General features: G+C 53.9%; 1 protein-coding gene and 1 long non-coding RNA gene across 2 annotated transcripts in view; one reads left to right on the top strand and one right to left on the bottom strand.

The window, feature by feature from the left end:
• NTN1 (netrin 1) overlaps positions 1-13,184 on the top strand; it is a 170,003-nt gene that overhangs the window by 39,607 nt on the left and 117,212 nt on the right. The window lies entirely within an intron of this gene.
• On the bottom strand, positions 6,977-8,124 carry LOC122233524. Its single transcript, XR_006211099.1, has 3 exons — positions 7,795-8,124; positions 7,472-7,701; positions 6,977-7,155 (listed from the first exon to the last, which is right to left on the bottom strand). It is a non-coding gene; the product is annotated as an uncharacterized LOC122233524 (long non-coding RNA).

A 13,184-nucleotide genomic window follows, 5' to 3' on the forward strand; every position in this document is an offset into this window, starting at 1 on the left:
CCTTCTGGGGACACAGACAGCAGCATCCGGCTTGGTCAGTGCCTGGCACGTAACAGGTGCTTGGAAAGTGCTTGCCGTGAAGGTGGCTGTGGTCTTCTCTTTGGTGTGGCTGCCCGTTGGGATTCCCAGCTCTCCCGGGTGCAGGGAGTTCAGCACCCCTGAGCTGGTTCCCTACCATTTGCAGTGGTCTTGGGAGGGACACGGGGAAGAGGGAAGCTGTTTGGAGACAGAGCCTGGATGGCGCGTAGTTCTTGTTACCAGTATCGCAGCGCCCTGAGCTCTCTGGGGACGGTGCCCAGCCCAAGAGGCCCAGGGATCGGTGGATGCGTTGAATGAGGACGTCAGGGGACCTCGAGCCGAAGGCACCACTCAGGCAGCACAGGGGGCATCCGGAAGCAGGCAGTGGTGCCGGAAGCAGCTCGCGGCGCTGAGATCCAACCAACGCCAAACAGGTTGGCGACAGCGGTGGTGGGTGAGTTCAGCAGTTGCATTTTTCAGAGGGATTAGGGATGGGACGCGGCCAGCTCGCTCTGGTTGGAGCTCGGTGCTTGTGACTCATGCTCCTCAAGGGTCAGCGAGTGTGTGTCTGCACGCGGCCTTGGGCTGAACTCCTCACCTGGCCAGCCTTCTCGAAAATGTGTGTCATTCCTTACGGAGGAGAGCCGTGGAGCGGGTGAGCGGGTGTGCGGATCAGTGGAAAGTCGTCTCCGCCGTTGGAAAAACAACTCCAAGTTCACGACTCCTTGGCTTTGGAGGTGTGACTGTAAAACACGGAACCGACTTCTTTGTTTTTCCCCAAACAGCCCCGGGTCGACAGGCCCAGATGAGTGTCCTGTCCTCTTTAGTAGCCACCTTGGGAGGAAAAACACATCTTCCGCTGGCCTGTGCAGCCCTTTTACCAGCCCCATGGGGGAGAACTGGTTTTGTTGCCTTGTCACTACGGTTAGTTTTCGTCCAACAACAACATCACCCAAGCTTGCTCTCTGAGCCTGTTCGCCAGACTTGACACCCAAGGTTTGGGGCTGGATGTAAACGTCTTAAACGGAGCCAGGGGCTCGAGAAGTTGCCGCCACCTGGGATACTCAGAAGCCCCCGGGGGCAGGTCCTTAAGACAAGTACTCAGCCTGCCTTCCCCAACACGCCAGGGTCTTAGTGGAACGGGCGTGCGTGCGGGTGTGGAACGGTCTGGCGCGTTCGAAAAGTCAACCTCACCATGTTGTGGTCAAGCCTGGTGGGCTTGACTAAGGGTGTGAACTCTGGAGCCAGGCTCTCTGGGTTCAGATCCGGGCCCCACCTGTTCATCGTTGGTACGACCTTGGGCGAGTTACCTACTTCTGTGGGTCAGTTTTTCCACGTTACTGCTTCCCTTGGCCGCCTTGGGAGGGACCTTAGGAACCTCAGGGACGTTAGCCCTGTGGTCTGAGGCCAGGGGGATCTGTGGCCCGGTGTCAGCCTGCAGCCATCTGGAGGTGTGGCCCCACGACAGGCCCTGCACTGAGGGCAGGAGACAGGACAGAAGTCAGGGCGAGAATGCGCCACCCTAGGGGGCGGCGATGGGGTAACTAGTCAGTGGTTGGCAAACACTCGTCTAGCTGACAGGATCCTGTGGGACCCCGGGTAGGTAGAAAAGAAGAAAGAGTTGCTTGTGTTGAAGGGAGGGAGGTGTCGCAGGCTGAGCCACCCCGCAGCCCCAGAGTTGCCCTTGAAGTGATGCCACCAAATCCTGGGGCCCCTTGAGGTATTTTAGAAATTGCCGGTCAAAGAGGAGAAGTGATTGCCCAAGGCCAGCTGGCATCACTCATGGGAGCCTCCCCTCTTTGCAAGGTGTATGCCCACGGGGTGCCCTTTGACACTCGAGACAGCCACCACCTCTGCTGCCAAAAGGGGGCCCCAGAATCAAAGTGGAATGGAGTCAACCTTAGAGGAGTGGCCTGCGGAGTCCCTTGTCTTCCCCATCCTGTGCACACAAACTGGCCACAGCTGGGGATTGCTTCAGGGCACAGCGATGGGGATGCTTGGACACGTCCCCTTTCCTATAGTTTCTCAGCCTTCAGCATGTCTAACAAACAGAGTCCAAAATGAATACACAAGAGCCATGCATTTTGTGCGGTTACCGATTTGTGTGTTTTGACCATCAGTTATTTTCACCTCCTGGGTGCCTTTATCAACCACCTGCCACCACCCAGGGTGTTCCTGGCTCCATGCTGTTAGAGGTGCTTTCTTGCTGGGGGAGCTCCCCTGTATCTACTGGAGGAAATCCAGTGTAGACCATTGGCACATTCCTAAATGGTGACGATTCAGAGGGCCTCGACCCTGAGCTTTGAGTCGTGAGTGTGGGTTCCAGCGTCTTGCTCACCTTGCATAGAAGAAGTCAGAGGGGAGGGGATTCATTTTTGAAGCCGAAACAGCCACACTGCTGATTTCCCCCCTCTCTTTCCTGGAGAAGCACCCTGCCCTGTTCTGTGGCAGGCCATGGTCACACGGTTGGGTGAATGTAGGATTGACCATGCTATTGCTGTCTTTCCTGTTTGGGGCATCTTGGAATTAACAAAGGAAGGGAGAACGGAAAGACCTGATAACAGCTGGAGATGAAATGTCTCCAAAATGTGGACAGCCAGCCCCAACTGTCCAGCTGGAAATGGAAATATAAAAAAAGAAAAAGAAAAAGAAAAGAAATGGAAGAAATGATGTGGGTTTTGGCCAGGAAGAGGGACAAGGTTTGGGGCTACACTGTTTGAGGAGCGGACCCAGGAGAACAGAAGGTCGGATGCGGTAGAGGTGAGAGGGAAGGCATCCAGAGGCAACAGGATATTGGAGGTGGGGCACTGGGCCGGGAGGGAAAAAGGCCAGGTTTCTGAGGCCGGAGGTACCATCCGTTCTTTTTAGCACATAGAGCAAGTCGCTTCACCTTTCTGAGCCTCAGTGTCCTCACCTGCAAAATGGAGGCAATAATCCCCAACTCCCACCCCCCAGGGTAGTTGTGAAGACCAAATGAGCTGAGACAGAGATGACACCCTTTGTTTTTTGGGTGTTGCACCGTCATCATCACCGCCATCAATGTCATCACCATCATCATCGACCTGATGTATCCGGTAGAAACAGAGTGGGGAGAGTTGGGGAGGATGAACTTTAACGGCTAGTAAAACATCCGGGAAGATTGGCAAGACGGTGAAGAGGCCATTGGAGGGAATTTCAGACAGAAGAGATGGTGTCTAAGCCGCCCTTTCATCTAATGTCAGACAAGTGATCCAACCCTGAGTCATACCAGAGAGCCAAGAATCCATCTGAGTGGGTGTGGCCGGGCTGAAGCTCAGTTATCATCTGTTGGTCATCAGTATTTGTGGAGGCTTCTGGGGCCCTGGGCTCCATGTTGGGAGCGTGAAGGTCATCCCAAAGAAGATGTTTTCCCTAACACGTTCTGTTGCTCATGTGTCCCCCCTTCCCAGATGGTGGTTCAGGTCTCCTTGTCAACACTCAGTATGCTGATTGTTCTTACCCTCCCCGCCCTCCCGCCCTCCTTCTGCTTTATTTTGAACCCACTCTTTGGGGGTATGTAGAAACTGACTTAGGAGTCTGGGGCACATCCGTTGGAAAGGAGGTTCCTGCTGGCTTCCGTGGTCCTCGTGACTCCCCAGCTTCTCCCCTCCACACACCAGCCTTGGGCCCTGGGAGTGGAGACCCACTGCGGGAAGCAGGACCTGAAATGGCAAAGGAGCAGAAGTCCAACGGTACGTTGCTCCTGGAGTTCTCTGTGCATCCTGGAAATGAGGTCCCACTAGACCTCAGCTCCTCTTCTCCCTGCGGATAGCCTTCCTCTGCAGACTCCCATCACCGTGCTGTGGGAGAGGAGCCCTTCTGGAGGATGGTGGGTTGTCACTGCGTGGCAGGTCCCCAAGGGGAGAGTGTGGTGGCTTGTGCTCCACCTTCTCCAGCCTGGCCGCTTCATCAGCGACTGAAACACTGCTTCCTGAGCTTTTGGCTCCTTCCTTGCCCTCCTGAGAACGTGTCTTGCCTAACAGGGTGGGCCGGGAGCTAATCTCCTCTTCCCCTTGTATTGATGGCTTCAGGGGTAAACCTTGTTTCTTTCCCCTTGAATTCCATCCCCTCCCCCTAACACCCCTCCTAACTGCTTCTGGCCCCCGAAGGAATGGCCCCCAGGCAGCCATGATTCCTGGATTCTTGTGGGACCCCACACAGTTGAATTTTTTTTTAAGTGAGGTAACCACTGACCTTGATAGCTAAATCCGGTGGCCCTGCTTGACCTCTTTGAAACGTTTGGCTAAATGGACCTCTCTTTCCCCACTGAACTCTCTTCACCCTTGGCTTCATGGCCATGGTGTGTGTCCCCATGTCTCTGCTCAGGCCTTGTCTCTCTCCTTCCTTGGCTTTTGCCTCTTCCACCTCCTGAGATGTGGGTGCCCTGGTTCTGGGGTAAGCCCTGGTATTCACTTAGCCTTCTAGACCCCTTATCTCAATGACTCCATTCATCCTTAGCATGGAGATGTAAATGGTTCCAAGTTATCCATCCATGTTCTAGTCTTTCTTGAAACTTCAAATAGTGTCATCTCAGGCTTAGAACATTTGAAATCTCGCCTATAAACCAAAACGTGCTTCCTCCGTGTGGGCCAACGAGAGGCACCCAGGAGCCCTTGACTCGTCAACTGATCACCTAGTCTTGTTGATTTGTATTGCCCTGTTTACACCTGCTTCTTTCCATTCTTATTGCCAACATGCAAAAAGTTTTCTTCGCCCAGAGACTTGACTACCCTCCCAGCTGGTCCTCCCACCTGCCTCACAGATCCACACTCACTGTCATAAAGTACCTCTTTCCATCATCAGCGTCAACGAGAAAGCAGACCTGTTGGCACAGAGGGAGTTGTAGGCTCAGGCCTGCCCTTGTCAACGTTTTTATTCCTTTGAGGAAGAGATTGATGACTGGCCAGTAAAGTTCTGAATGGCCGGAAGTTGGGTGTGTGTGGGCTGGGAGAGCCGTTGCGGGGGGAGCCCTTTAATGTTTCCCGGCTGAAGGCAATAGTTGGCCAAATAATCAAATAAGTCAGATAAACATTTAAATATTTGACTTTAAGACATGTGAATGGACACCCACTTGCCAAGCTTTTGATGAAGGGCCAAGGCATTTTCTTTGAGTCTGGGTCTGCCGGTTGGGTCCTGTATTCTTTCTTGCAGAAACCCTGCCTACAATGCATGGTCTCTGGTCTCCAGTTTTTATCAAAGTGAAATGACTCCCGTGGAGAAGCTTGTGAAGTTATCTGAGTTCAGAATCTTTTCTTTCTTACGACGTCTCCCCAGTTTTTTTTTTTTTTTTTCCCAGAGACCTCCTCCACATCTCAGTTGACAGCAGTTTTGTAAATGTAGTGACTTACTTGTGCTGTTTTTCCAGTTTGGTTTTCATAGAAACAGCAGCCCTTTACTCGCTGTTTTAAGGGGGGGGTCCCCCTATTATCGGAGAGACTTAAGGATTTTAGGGGAAGGGAACATTTGTAGGTGTCAGATGTGGGATGCGGCCGCCAGAGGAAGCCGGTGCAGTCTTTGGCCGCTGATCATCTGCCCAATGCCTTCATCATCCCTTCTTCTCCCTTTTACAGCCTGGTGGGCTGTGGTCCTGGTGGGTTTTGTCTATGATTTGTCTGATCCCATCAGGATGACTCCATTCCTCGTGCCACATGGTTGGTCAACACACAGCATTTCCCTGGCTACAGGAGTCGGCTCACGAGCGGATGTGTGACCCAGTTTGGGCTAGATTCCTAAGAGCACATTGGTTGGAGGCTTTCGTGATGAGGCACCTCACTCTTCCGGAGGAGATGCCGGAAGCCAGCCCTTTCTCTCTTACCCCAGATGGTGTGGCATGTGGATACAAAGCCTGGAGCTGCTGCATCCATTTTGACACCCACCCTGGGATGATACCACATGGGCTAGGACAGATGGAAGAAGCCAAGTCCTTGAGGACCTCCCTGGACGAACCCAGCTCTACCGCTAGACCTTTCAGTGACCCAGACCCGCAAAACTCTCTTCAGCCATTTTGGCTTGAGTTTACCATTCCCCGGCACATGGAGGGTCTCGTTGGCCACAGGGATAAGAGACCTTGCTCGCTTGGGGAGAGACACAGAAGCCTTGAACATTGCATTTGCTTCTGGGCCCTGGTCTTTTAGAGGCATCTTGAGAGATTGCAGGGTGTCCCTTGAATAGCTGTTAGGCTGGCCAAGCACGTGGGACCCAGGTTTAAAAAGCATCTCCAGTGAGGGTGATGATCTGCTTTTAAGTCTGGATGCCCAACAGCCCTTTCAGTGGAGAGCTCACTCACATACCTTCTTAAAAGGATAAGGTTTCACGGAGACGCGGAGTTGTTAACTTCGGAGGAGCACGTGTTTTGCATGAGATAACGTGTCCTGTAGCTGCCACGGACATGCTGGGAATAGCAAGAGAACATTTTCACAAAGGCCCAGGATGATGTGACTCAAAAGCCGTTTTGTCTAGTCATTTTGGGGGAGGAAGACGCGAGCTCCACCGGCTGTCGTCATTCCAGTGTAGAAACAGCCACCCGAGTGAGGTTTTCACAAGATGCTGTCACCGGGTGGCCCTGGAGGGAGCGCGGAGTGGCTTGTCCGGGAGATTTCCATCTGGGGAGCCATACGCCTTTGAGTGCGGGCTCCTCTGTCCTGCCACTCTGCAGAGCGCTGGTGGGAGGAGACCTCTGGACATGTCACAGCTCCCTGCGTGGCAGTCCTGGGGGCTTCTTAGCTTCGGGTTTTTTTGTTTTGTTTTGTTTTTGTATTTTGGAGCTTTACCACTTCCTTCTGGTACTTAAAGCAACACGCGTGAGACCAGCAGCTCCGCTCCCTTGTACCAGGATGCTAAGGAAACAGACAAATGGAATGAGCTGTGGGACTTGGGCAGGGAACCCCTGGTTAGCGGTAGGTTTGGCTTCTGGAACACAGAGGCCTCAGAACACACGGGCTCAGACAAAGTGGATGTTTATTTCTCTTTCACTTAATAGCTGGGAGGTGGGCAGCTCTCTCCATGACGTCACCCGGGCAGGACCCAGCCCTCTGTCTTGTTGTTCCACCGGCCCCGTGGGTGTTGTCTTCAATGTCGTGGTGAAAGCTGGTCCCCCAGCACCCTGTCTTCATTCCAGCCCTGCCAGGAGAGTGGAGAGAGAGCAGTTTCTTTAAGGAAGTGGCATGGGAGGTGCACATTATCGTTTCTGGTCATACCCCATGTGCCTCAGTCTTGGCCATATGGCCACACCTAGATGCCAGGCATCCTGGGAGGTATGGTCTATAGACGGGTGGCCACAAAACCCCATGACTAAGAGGAAGGGGTGGGATGGGCAGGGGGACAGTTAGCGTCTCTGCTACAGAGCCTCACTTTCCTTCTGCATCTACAGAACAGGGTCCACAGGACCGCTTCCAGTCCCTCCGGCCCCTGCCTCAACCCCCCTGAGCCTCAGTACCTTCGTCTGTGAAAGTGAAACGACAAAACTGCCGACCTCAATGACACATGAGAAAGGACTTTGCCCGCCGTCCACACAGAGTCGGGTACTCAGATGGGAGCTGCCGTGATGGCTGTTTTCATTCAGCCAATCAACAAGTAGGGTTCCAGTGCCCACTGTGTGTTCACGGTGCTGGAGATTCCGCAGGGAGCAAACTGAACCGAAGTCCCCATTCTCAGACGGCTTGTATCCTAGTGGAGAGGACAGCAGTGCCTGCTCGGGGAGAACTGTCACCTCTTCTGACCACTCTCCCCCCCTCCCCCAGCCCCAGCTCTCAGGGTTACCAAATGTGGGATTTCCAAGTTGGGGCACTTTGTAAGCAGGAGCCTTCCAGGTGGCTTCTTGTAGTTAGTGGTAGAGTCCAAGTGAGGTACATTTCTGCTGATGTATGCTCTGGAACCTTGTCTTACGGACCACATTAGAAGGACGGGTGGGGGTTGGCCAGGCAGGTGGGGGTCACGAGCATTTCAGGGAGAGAGGGTCATAGGCACGGGGCCCAGTGGTGGCAGTTGAGGACCCAAAAAGGCTGCGTGGTCGGCACCTGTGTGTGAGGGGTGAGAGATGACGGGGGGCAGAGTCCACCCCATAAGCCCCTGTTGGCCGTTTCCAGCATTTGGATGCTGTGACGGCAGCAGGAGGAAGGCAGTGGAGGAGAGGCAGGCACAACTCAGTTGTGCTGTGGAAGGATCACTGTGGTTGCCAGGTGGACACAGGAGCTAAGAGGGGAGACTGAGGCAGGGAGATAGCAGTTGGGGGGAGTCTGAAGTAGAAGTAGACCCCCCCACATTTGAGAGGCACGGGGCCAGAAGAAGAAGGACAGGATGCCCCGGTGCGTGTGCGGTCCCCTCCAGGTCCCCTCAGGTGTTCCCCCCAGGGACACCCATCACTCTCCTTTCTCAGCACGCTGCCCCTTGGCCGTCCTGCCCCCCTAGGGAGCTCACAGTCTGCTCAGAAGCAGGTGTCGCCCCACCAGCCCCACCAGCCCCGTGCTCCCTGCTGCTGTCCCCTCCCTTCCCTGAGGCCGTGGCACGGCTCTTAGTGACTGTCCTGGAGAACGGGGCCGCCGTGTCCAGAGCTGGGGGCCACACCACTGCCAGAACCCCGGTTCCACCAAGCTGGTGTTGGGGGTGAACAGGCAGGAGGCTGGAGGAAAGAACAACAGCTGAGGTCTGGGCTGGGGGGGCCGTGCCTCGGTAGGGGGTCTATCTGCAGGCCAGCCTCAGGGGTCTTGGGCCACCTGTTCTACAACGAGATGTGGAGGGATCCCCGTTGAGCTGGGGTCAGGAGTTCTGCGTCCCAGGACTGGCTTTAGCACCAGCAACCTGGGTGACGTTGGGCCAGCCCTGCCCTTCTCTGGGGCTTGTTAAGAAACAAGGGGTTGGCCTCAGGAATCCTCTGAGGTCCCGTACAGTTCTCTGGAGCTCCTAGAACCCCAGCGACCCAGGCTCAGTAGGCGCCCCAGACAGATGGGTGGGCCGGCCCCGCGTCGGCCGCTGCGCTACTCCTGGGTGGGTTGAGCATATTTGAAGCCCGAGACCTCAGGGCAGACCCGGAAGCCTGGAACACATTCAATCGTCCCAGATGGAGGGTTTTTCTGCTTCAATTATCTTCCTTGCAGGTTTTGGGTCTTCAGACGGGGCTGGCAGCTTGGCTGAGTCACGGTAACTATTTTCCGAGCTGGCCGGGAGCAGAAACGGGGGACCTCGGGGTTGAAAATCTGTTCTCCTTCCAGTACCAAGAGTTTGAACGACTCCGAATCCAGAGAAACGGCCTCTCTCCGGGTTCCTTGTGGCCAACCGTCACCAAAACCTCTCGTGCGCCTGTCCACCCTGCAAAGCGTGACGTGGCTGAAAAATTTAAGTGGTGGGGTTGATTGATGAATCTCTCTGCGGCCCCACGCCCGGACCTTGGGTGGCGGCCGTGTGAACGGTGGTGACGTTTGGGGAGTCGGTGCTCCCAGCCGGGGGACAGGTTCTCCTCTGTCGTGAACATCTGAGAAAAAAGCCAGGCAGGAGGAGCTGGGGTCATTACATCGGCGTACCTATTTTGGTTACCCTGCAGTTTTCCCTTTTCACACCTTGAGGCACACGCAGGAGCCACGTTCTGGATGATGATCGTTTCTCGGGCAGATCACACACTGTGATGAAAGTTGGCTGAGTCTTTCTCAGATGCACCCCTTCCTGGTAGGTTTCTCGCTGCTGGTAGACCCTGAGTGGTAATCGCCCCCTTCCCTCCTCGAGCACCCCAGCCCCGCCACCCCCCTGCCGGCACAGGCCCCCCCTGGGCCTGGGCGTCCGTCCTCAGCCCCCCTGGGGCCTCCTCCCTCCGCTCCCCCTGAACATCACCGGGCTGGAGACCGGGCTTGTGTTCACAGCTGTAGCCGCTTGCACATGACCATCTTTTTCCTGGGGTTAAGGAGTGAGGGTAGGGGGGTCCCCTCTCCCTGCTCTAACCTGGCTCCTGCCGCCAGCCTCCTGCCGTTTCTGGCCAGCACTTGTTAGAGTGGCCAGGGTTGTTTTTTTAAACACTAACAAAGCTATCCGGACACAGCAGCAAAATTAACACGGCTTTCTTCTGGGCCGGGAAATCCCGAGACCCACGTGCCTGCCCGTCCTTTTGAGGCCCCGCAGGGAGATGGGCATTTGAGGACACGGGGGGGACATGGCCGAGGCCACGGGACAGGCCACGGGTTGTGAACAGAGGTTGCTGCTTGAGACACTGATCGTCTTTTGGTGGGGAACCAGGGGCCGGCGCCCCAGTCTGGATTTTTCTCATTCCCCCCCCCCCCCGCCCCCTGGCAGTTAGGGACTCCCATCTGCGACCCTGAGCGAGAAAGTCCTTTCATACCTCTGGCCACCGAGGAGCAGAAAGACGGGCACGTCGATGCTGGCTTGCAAAGCGGGAGGCGTGCCAGGCAGTTGCCCTCGAGAACTGACTGGGGCTGACTTCTCACTGCCTGCCTTTCCCGGCCATCTCTGCTCCGGCACAGAAATCAGGCCAAGTGCCTGGGGAACGTTCGGCCTTTTTTGTGAGGAGGGGGAGAAGCAGAAGAAAGTCCAATATTCCTCTGGACTGGGAGCCAAGAGAAGGGGGCAGGGAGGCTGGCGGGGCTGACGGAGGGTCGGCCCCACTCGGGCGCCTGCCCCGCTCTGAGGCTGCTGCAGGGGAGGGAGGAGGGGGGCGGCCAGGGAGGGGGGACCCTGCTGCCCCCACCATTCCCCCGTGGGACCCCTCGGCCCCGAGCCTGGTGGGCACAGCTGCCCGGAGGAAGAAGGGCTGAAAAGGTGCCAGCTCGAGGGGGGGCCTCCTGGGTGCCGGGCAGAGGAGAAAGTTCTCCGAAGTGTCGTGTTGGTCATGTCTCACTGTCTATAATAACACCTAATTTATTTGGCATTATTGGAGACGGAACTGTTCTTCTAAGCGACTTTGCTAAAGAACTGAGGCTCCCACCCCAAGCTTTAACAACCGAACTATTTTGTGTATCGAGCCTTTTTTAAAAAAATCGTGGTCAACAGACATAACGTAAAATTTACCATCTTAAATTTGTGTGTTTAAACGTATGCGTTTGTTTTTTTAAATTTTTTTTTTAATGTTTTTATTTATTTTTGCGACAGAGAGAGACAGAGCATGACAGGGGAGGGGCAGAGAGAGAGGGAGACACAGAATCCGAAGCAGGCTCTGGGCTCTGAGCTGTCAGCACAGAGCCTGATGCGGGGCTCGAACCCACAGACTGTGAGATCATGACCTGAGCTGAAGTCAGATGCTTAACCTACTGAGCCACCCAGGTGCCCCAAACGTATGCGTTTTAAATCGTTGTGCTACGTCGTCACCGTCCGTCTCTAGAACTTCCATCCTTCCCGACTGAAACTGTGTCCCCAGCAAGTGCCAGCTCCCCGTGCCCCTCCCCGCCAGGCCCTTGCAACACCGTGCTCCTGTCTGTGTCCACGAATCTGACTCTTCTAGGAGCCTCGTAGAAGTGGAGTATTTGTACAGCATTTGTCCTTCTGTGTCTGGCTGATTTTCACTCGGCAGAACGCTCTCAGGGTTCATCCGTGTTGGAGCAGGTGTCCGAGTTGCCTTCCTTTTTAAGGCTGAATAATATCCCACGATGCACACAGACCACCTTGCGTTTCCGCATCCGTCGCTGGGCACTCGGGTCGCTTCTGCCTTTGGGCCGTTGCGAACAGTCCTGCTATGAATGGGGGTGTCTTTTGCAAGTGCCTTTTGAAAAATGCTTTTTCTTATTTCAGAGGTATGGTCATTAAAGAGCGTTTTTAAAAGGCAGGCAAGTTGAAAGAACACGAATCATCCCTAATTCTATCATCTGGGGAAACTTTTGGTGTATATGTATTTAAATTTCGGTATATGCCCTTGTGTTTTGCTTATTTTCTTTGAGATTTATTTATTTATTTATTTAGAAATATTTTTTAATGTTTATTTATTTTTGAGGGAGAGAGACAGGGCACGAGTCGGGGAGGGGCAGAGAGAGAGAGAGGGAGACCCAGAATCGGAAGCAGGCTCTGGGCTGTGAGCTGTCAGCCCAGAGCCCCACGCGGGGCTTGAACTCACGAACTGTGGGATCATGACCTGAGCAGAAGTCGGACGCTCAACCGACTGAGCCAACCAGATGCCCCTATTTATTCATTTTTTGAGAAAGAGAGAGCACGAGTGTGGAAGAGGCAGAGAGAGAGGGAGGGAGAGAGAGAGAATTCCAAGCATGTTCCACATTGTCAGTGCCAAGCCTGATGCAGGGCTTGGAGCCACCAACCGAACTGTGAGATCCTAACCTGAGTCAAAATCAAGAGTCAGTCGCTCAACCAGCCGAGCCACCCAGGTGCCCGTGTTTCACTTATGAATGTGTATATACATCCTGCTTCTAATAACAGGGATTTCATATTCGAACACATTCACTATTTTGTATCTTGCTTTTTGAAACTGGATGATACCTTGACTCCTGGGCTGCAACATAATTTTGATGATTGCTTAGCATTTCGGTACATGAATGTACCACAACTTCCAGCCCATTTCCCACTAGTTTCCAGTTTTCCTCTATTCCCAGCAGCATGCAGGGCACATCCTTGGAGTGAAGCCTCTGTGCGCATGTTTGTTTATTTCTCTGGGACAGATTTTTAGAACCACAGTCAGTGGGTTAGAGGGTATATGTCCATTTGTCAATCTTTTGGATCTTTTACACATATTGGCAAATTGCTTGTCCGATGAGTTTTACTTCTTTTCCTCAGTGGCCCAAAAGAGTAGTGGTTTCCCGTCCCCTCACTGATGAACTTCATATTGTCATTTAAAAAAAAAAAATTGTTTTGGGGCACCTGAGTGGCTCCGTTGGTTGAGCATCCGACTTCGGCTCAGGTCATGATCTCACAGTTCTTGGGTTCGAGTCCCGCGTCGGGCTCTGTGCTGACAGCTCAGAGCCTGGAGCCTGCTTTGGATTCTGTGTCTCCCTCTCTCTCTGCCCTTCCCCTGCTCACACTCTGTCTCTCAAAAATGAATAAACATTAAAAAAAAATTATTTTTAATTGTTTGTGTTCCTTCTTTGGGGAATTGCTTATTCGTGACCTTTGGTGTATTTTTTCCTTGGGGGGATTTCATATTTTTGTAAAAATGAATTTGTAAGAAATCTTTGTGTATCAAAGATGTAAATTGTTTGTCATATCGACCA

This window comes from Panthera tigris, chromosome E1 (assembly GCF_018350195.1).
Source record: "Panthera tigris isolate Pti1 chromosome E1, P.tigris_Pti1_mat1.1, whole genome shotgun sequence".
NCBI classification, from domain to species: Eukaryota; Metazoa; Chordata; class Mammalia; order Carnivora; family Felidae; genus Panthera; species Panthera tigris.